Here is a 7,523-nt window from a genome sequence, read left to right on the forward strand (position 1 = left end):
AATTTCCCATCCCTGTAAGCATTTCATAGGAAACTCCATTATTAGCCTGGTGATTATGCTGAGCCATTTCATCAGCTTTATCCATATATTCTGCCTTCTACAAGAGGTAATCCCCTCTGGAGAGGCACACTTTAGCAATACTCTTCCAATCATTAGGGGGCAAAGCATCATCCCTTAAAGAATCTATCATAGCCTAGTGAAAGGAGCAGTGGCTCTGTATTGAGACACACCTGCCTTTATATCCTTCAAAGTTTTAAAGGGAATGAGTTCATGGTATTGCTGATTAGAAGTCAGATCTACATGAATAGGGAAAGCATGAAAGCTAGACATATCCTCCCCTGCTTCACGGGCCAAATGCAAAACTTGCTGCAATGTAGTAGCAGACGGAGAACACAGACAGGGATTCCCCGGAGTGCGGCAAAGGGGAAGCTGCAAAAGATGCTCAGTGGGAAGGAATGGGAGCAGGGGAGCGGTGGGAGCAGGGGAGCGGTAGCTGCAGGAGCCAGGGGAGCAGATGGAACAACAGGAGCTGTAGAAGGAGGGAACATGGAGCGATCCCACTCCTTTTTTTTTAAAAGGCAGCCTGTAAGGTTGCGAAAGCTTTAATCAAGTCTTTAGTAAGCACGCCCTCAAAATCATCACTATAATCTCTATCCCTGGGAGGCTGCTCTTCCTTCTCATCATACGAGCAGCTTCCTCCTCAAGCTGTTGCACTTCCTCTGGGGACAGAGAATCTTCTTTAGGGAAAAAATCGGGGGCATCCCAGTCACTGAAAGCAGGCACAGAGGGAGTACACTGGAGGGGACCCATGTGCTCAACCTCAGGTTTCAGGTGGAGGCAATCCTTCACCAAATTATAGATGGTGAAAGTTTCAAGGGGGATCCCATCAGGCCCTCGGGCAGTATAATAAGCTTTCAAGTGGGACCCAACCTTAGCCCATGTATCCTGATTTACAGTCCCCTCCTCAGAGAACCAAGGACATAACTCCTGCATGAGCTGCAGAAAACGCTCTAGTTGATGAGTCTGTACCTGGGCCCCACAAGCTGTGAGCATAGACTTTAACACTTGCATATACAAACTGCAGTCCTTTGACCCAGACTGTCCCATGCTTTACTTCTCACAAACAATGCACCCCCTAAATATACTTAAATTTACAGAAGTACATAACCTACTTTATGTTAGGGACACACCTATGAGTCAGCCGCAACACTGCAAAACAACTTTTCAGGGTGTCCCACGGGGTCAGTATTCCTCAGGTACCTGTTCAGGAGCCACCTGCCAGGAACCTGCCTGGCAAAGGTTATTAGGGACCCCAGGACTAGATGGTGCGGAATGTGAAAAGAAAGACCCAGAACAGCGGGACCAGGAGGGCTGTCCTCAATAGGAAGCAGCAATCTCAGCTTTATTGCACAACTTGAGACTGTCTAAAAAAAGAAAAAAGAATTTGTCTATCAGTTTTTCCAGTCTCCACTCAAAGACTTCTTTATTTTATTTTATTTTATTTTTTGTAGAGACAGAGCCTCACTTTATCACCCTCAGTAGAGTGCTGTGGCATCACACAACTCGCAGCCACCTCCAACTCCTGGGCTTAGAAGATTCTCTTGCCTCAGCCTCCTGAGTAGCTGGGACTACAGGTGCCCACCACAATGCCTGGCTATTTTTTTGTTGCAATTTGGCCGGAACTGGGTTTGAACCCTCCACCCACGATATATGGGGCCTGGTGCTCTACCCAGTGAGCCCAGCACCGCCCCCAAAGACTTCTTTAAAAGAACAACAGTGGGGTATGGTCGCTCATGCCTGTAATCTTAGCAGTCTGGAAGGCTAAAGTGGGAGGATCCCTTGAGTTCAGAAGTTTGAGACCAGCCTGATCAAGAGCAAGATTCCCATCTCTATTAAAAATTAGAAAAATTGAGGCAAGAGGATCATTAAGCTGAAGAGTTGGAGGTTGCTTATGAGCTGTGATGACACCACGGCACTCTATCCTGGGTGACAGAGTGAAACTATGTCTCAACAAACAAACACACAAACAAACAAACGGAAAAGGACCAATGGGGATAATTTCATTAAAGAATTGTGAACATGGGCTTGACACCTATAGCTCAGTGGCTAGGGTGCCAGCCACATACACCAGAGTTGGTGGGTTCAAATCCAGCCCAGGCCAGCCAAACAACAATGACAACTAAAACAAAAAAATAGCTGGGCACCATAGTGGATGCCTCTAGTCCCAGCTACTTGGGAGGCTGAGGCAAGAGAATTGCCTGAGCCCAAAAGTTTGAGGTTGCTGGCTTGGTACCCGTAGCACAGTGGTTATGGCGCCAGCCACATGTACTGAGGCTGGCGGGTTCAAACCCAGCCCAGGCCAGCTAAACAACAATGACAACTGCAACAAGAAAATAGCCGGGTGTTGTGGTGGGTGCCTGTAGTCTCAGCTACTTGGGAGGCTGAGGCAAGAGAATTGCTTAAGCCCAAGAGCTGGAGGGTGCTATGAGCTGTGACGCCACAGCACTCTGATGAGGGTGACAAAGTGGGACTCTGTCTCAAAAAAAAAAAAAAATTGTGAACATGTTCAAAGTTGGAAGTAAGAAATGACCAGACGGGGAATTACTGGAGAGAAATCAAGCATTTGGAATATTTCAACACATCAAGATACCTGTGTCTTGTAAAAGAGCTTTTTTTTTGGCCGGGGCTGGGTTTGAACCCGCCACCTCCAGCATATGGGGCCAGCACCCTACTCCTTTGAGCCACAGGCACCACCTGCAAAAGAGCTTTCAACATTTTGTCAGGAACAGGTGCTGCCAGGCCTTGGTGTCTAGTCTTGTTTTATCTTTGTCTGCCTTGGTCTCCTGATTAATGTGGTAGTGACATAACTTTGTTTGAACCTTTCTCAATATTTTTAATTACCCTGCTGTTTCTCAAAAATTAAGAGCTGCCAACATACTGGAAAGAACTCTGGGGACAAAGCAGATTAGGGAATTTGCTCTCCAAGTTCCTCTGGACTTCATTCTTCATAAAAGGGATTTTATTAAAGAGCATGGGTGAATATAATTCTTGTCACAAAATAACACACAAGCAACTTTTGAAAATTATCTTAAATAAATGTGCAGAGTTCACTTTCATAATTCTTTTTTTCTTTTTTTTGGGGGGGATAGGGTCTTGCTTGTTGCCCAGGCTAGAGTGCAGTGGTATCATCACAGCTCAGTGCAACCTCAAACTCCTGTGTTCAAGTGATCCTCCTGCCTCAGTGTCTCCAGTACCTGGGACTACTGTTTCTATTTGTACTGGCTCATTTTTATATTTTCTGTAGAGATAAAGTCTTGCTGTGGTGCTCAGGCTTGAACTCCTGGGCTCAAGCAGTACTCTGACCTCAGCCTCCCAAAGTGCTGGGATCATAGGCATGAGCCACCATACCTGGCCCATTTTCATAACTTGTACAGTTTGATTCAGTAATAGTGCCCTCAATATCTGCTAACTGTGGGAACCACATACAGTGTAGTCTTCTTGATTCCTACATGACACTTGTTCAAGGGTACCAATGACGGTGGCACCGGTGGCTCAAGGAGTAGGGTGCTGGCCCCATATATCAGAAGTGGTGCCAACAAACATATACTTCTCACTCTTTTATAATTTCTTGCTTTTGGATGGATCATATTTGGCTCCTCTTGAATGATAAATATCTCTGATAAAATATAATAAGCATGATTTTTTTTAACAAATTTGAATTTACTCTTTGATTAGTTAGGATTAGGATTGGCTGCCTGTAATAGAAATCCAAAATAATAGTGGCTTAAGAGATAAAAGATGACTTCTTTCCTAAAAACAGCTTTCAGGTCTGGTTGTGATGGTTCATCCCTATACTCCTAGCACTTTGACAGGCCAAGGTAGGAGGATTGCTTAAACGCAGGACTTGCAGACCAACCTGAGCAAAAGTGAGACCCTGTCTCTACTAAACATAGAAAACATTACCCAGGTGTGGTCGAGGGCGCCTGTAGTCCCAGCTACTTGGGAGTCTGAGGCAGGAGGATCACTTGAGCTCAGGAGTTTGAGGTTGCTGTGAGCTCTGATGACACCACAGCACTCTAGCTTGGGCAACAGCATGAGAGGTTGTGCCCTATTTCAGAGCAGAGGCCCTTTTCAACCCAGTCTGTTGGAATTTTCCACCAGGTACAGAGTGGATTGTAGTTGGAACAAGGTCAGAGCCCTGCAGGCAAATTTCATCCTCCCTTAGGAAGGCTCACTAGAGCAAGACCCGGTCTCAGAAAATAAACGAATAAACAAACAGCCTTCAGACATAGATGAATTTGGGCTAAAACTATGTCAGTAGAACTTGGTTTGTCCTTGTCCTCTTGGTTTTGTTTTCCATCATGTTGGCCTTATTTTCAGGACTGTTCGTTCTACCTCATGATTTCTGGCATCCTTAAGTGATCCTGCTGTAGCAGTCTACCTCAGCATAGAGGCCAGAGATGTGTCAGTTTCTGGGATTGTACTCCACTTGCAAGCTAAGAAATTATTGTTTCATGCATGCTGGCAGAAGATGCAAGACTCAGGGTCTGAGACAGAGGATTGTATTACTCAGTGCATAACTAGCAGCACACCCTTTGTGTTGGTGCCAGTTCCCCATGGCCCCAAGACTCATGGGTGTACCATGGAGGACCAAGGTGAACAGTGTGGAGGCAGTGGATGTGCAGCACAGCTGAAATCTACCACTTTTACAGTGAGTGGTAAGCAAGTCTGCTTTTTGTCTGGGAGGTTACCTTATGCCTCAAGGTTGCTCATGCAAACTTAAACCTTATGAAATAGCCAACTAAATGATAGTCAGAGACTTGGCATATCCAAAAAGGACATTGAGGGCTGCTCAGGGCCCTGGTAGATTGATTATCTCACCAGGTGGTCTAGGGCTAGTTCTGCTCAGTGTGGTCATCTGGACCTAAGCTCCTTCTAACTTGTTGTCTCATCATCTCTAGGTTATGGCCTAAAGTCTACTTGGCCAGGGACATAGGCCACCATGTCCACATTTAGAGCAGTAGGATAGGAGAGAGGGAGAGGGGTGGGGAAGGGAATGTTGGAGAAGTGGGGTGGCTCCTCCCCTTAAGGATACACCCTTAAAGTTCCACGCATCACTTCCCTTCACATTCCATTGGCCAGAATTCATTCAAATAATCATATCAAACTGCAAGGTGGATTTGGAAATGTATAATCTTTATTCTAGGCATTTTATCAATGTAGTACAAAGACGACAAGGGGGAATAAATAGCACCCTGTCACACTCTTTATAAAAGCTGACTATACACCTATACACACACACACACACACACACACACACACTTTCCTGGCATCTTGGAGGACTAGCAGTGCCCCCTCAATCCTCCCATCCTTCAGCCATTCTGTGAATCTGAGCCTGTGTCTTAGTTGTGTACGGGTCAGTGCCAGGTGCTTAGGAGCCGACACCTGTTCAGAACACTTCAGGCACTGCCCAACGGGACAGAACACAAAGGAGTCAGATGATTTCCAGGGATCTGGAAGAAGACGGGAATTTGTGCTATATGGCAGTGCATTTGTGAGTATGGCAGATAGAGATCCCCTGGATCAACGTGGCACGGTTTGAAAGAATTCCAGAATGGATTTGTGCCCCATAAAAAGGCTGGGGGAAACAGCCAAGACCCTTCCTCTGCCCCTACCCTTTCGCCAAACCTGCCGGTACCTTGATCTTCCCAGCTTCTAGAACTGTGAGAAATAAATTTCTGTTGTTTATAAATTACCCAGTCTTGGGTACTTTTGTTATAGCACCATGAGCAGACTAAGATGACGAAACTGTGTAGCTTCTCTAGGAGAGGGAAGGAAGGGGAGGCACAGAAGGGAAGGGACAGTGTTTAACAGCACCAGGACAGCAGCACAGCCAGGCCTCAGGAGATGGAAGCTTTTCGAGTCTTTTCTGCAGAGACTGCCTGCGGTGTATTCAAGTGGGAATGGCTGAGCAAGTTTATTACAGCAACTCTGGGGCCCTAGGAAAGGCTGGACACTGATAAATAGCCCAGACAAAGGAGGCCAGGGCAAAGACTCTAGGCTGACAGGAGGGCTCTGGCAGATACCACATAACCAAGCTCACAATGCAACAGGCAGCACATCCCCCAAAGCCAAGGCAGGCAGTGAGACTGAAGGTGATTAGCAAACGGGTTGGGCCCTTTGAGAGCAGAGGCCCTTTGCTCTCTAGTCTGGTGGAATTTTCCACCAGGTGTGGTGTGGATTATAGTCAGAGAAAGGTCAGAGCCCTGTAGACAAATCTCCCTCCCTCCGTAGTCTGGAACAGGGAAAACGTAGGCCCCACTTTTGCTCCTCTTCAAAAGGCTGACACTGAATTTAGGTCAGAGAGCTGTAGCGGAATTGGCAGTTTCTTCTGGGCGTAACCACATGCTATAAAGAAATGTGGTTGTGAGAGGGCCAGGTGAAGTCAGGAGGAGACAAATGTGACGGGTGCCTGTGCAGTGGTTCCTTCTGACACCATAAGTCTGTCATTTTTCCGCACACCACCCAATGCTGACACTAGTTGAGTGTCTGATAATTTAATTCAAACTAATTCTGACACTATCTACTTGAAGTTAGGGTCACATCCCACAAATTATAGGGCTTAGTCTCACAAGGCTGCCCCTGCCTCAACCACCATCCATGAATGGGGTCCTAGAACACCCACACGTCTACCAGGCTGACTATGAACTTCAGGGTTTCTATGACCTCCTTTCATGTTTGATAACCACTAGCATGACTCACAGAACTCAGGAAACACATTGCTTATGTTCACTCATTTGTTATCAAGGATACAACTCAGGAACAGCCAGATGGAAAAGACGCGGAGGAAAGGTGTATCAGGTGGACTGGCGCAGAGCCTCTGAGCCTCCCCCATTCCCACCTTCCCAGCACATCACTGTGTTCAGCAACCTGGAAGCTCATGAGAGCTGGAGTTGGAGACCAGCCTGAGCAAGAGTGAGACCCTGTCTATAAAAAAAAAAATAACTCGGCCAGGCTCTGAGTGTAAGGATTTTTATGGAGGTTTTATTACAAGGGCATGATTGATTAAATCATTGGCCATTGGTAATCAAATTCAATCTCAAGCCCTCCCTCCCCTTGGCCGGGGAGTGGGGCTGACAGTTCTAATCCTGGAGTTACCGTGAAATCGCTCTTACAAATAGATGAAGGGGTGCAAGGTGAGAACTAGAGAAAGGGCCCCACAACTCTGTGCAGGAGCAGGCTTAGCTAAAATGATGATGATAAGCAGCCACTGTCCCCTCTTTTGCTTTAAAATAATCACTGTTCCCTCCTTTTTTTTTCCTCTACCCTGGAGTTATGCATAATTGTTATAAAGATTCTTTCTTTTGAGCCAGAGTCCCATTATGTCGCCCTCAGAGTGCTGTCACATCACAGCTCACAGCAACCTCCAATTCCTGGGCTTCGGTGATTCTCTTGCCTCAGCCTCCTGAGTAGCTGGGACTACAGGTACTCACCACAATGCCCAACTACTTTTTTTTTTTTTT

The 7,523-nt window shown here is 46.4% G+C and overlaps 1 long non-coding RNA gene across 1 annotated transcript in view; it reads right to left on the reverse strand.

The window, feature by feature from the left end:
- Positions 1-1,685: 1,685 nt before the first annotated feature.
- The window catches only part of LOC111727137, an 18,058-nt gene continuing 12,220 nt past the window's right edge, over positions 1,686-7,523 (reverse strand). Inside the window, exon 3 of the long non-coding RNA XR_002774762.1 lies at positions 1,686-1,723. This is a non-coding gene — a long non-coding RNA (uncharacterized LOC111727137). The remainder of the gene's footprint in view (positions 1,724-7,523) is intronic.

Source organism: Otolemur garnettii, unplaced genomic scaffold, assembly GCF_000181295.1.
Source record: "Otolemur garnettii isolate 467f Iridium unplaced genomic scaffold, OtoGar3 scaffold00095, whole genome shotgun sequence".
In the NCBI taxonomy this organism is placed as follows: domain Eukaryota; kingdom Metazoa; phylum Chordata; class Mammalia; order Primates; family Galagidae; genus Otolemur; species Otolemur garnettii.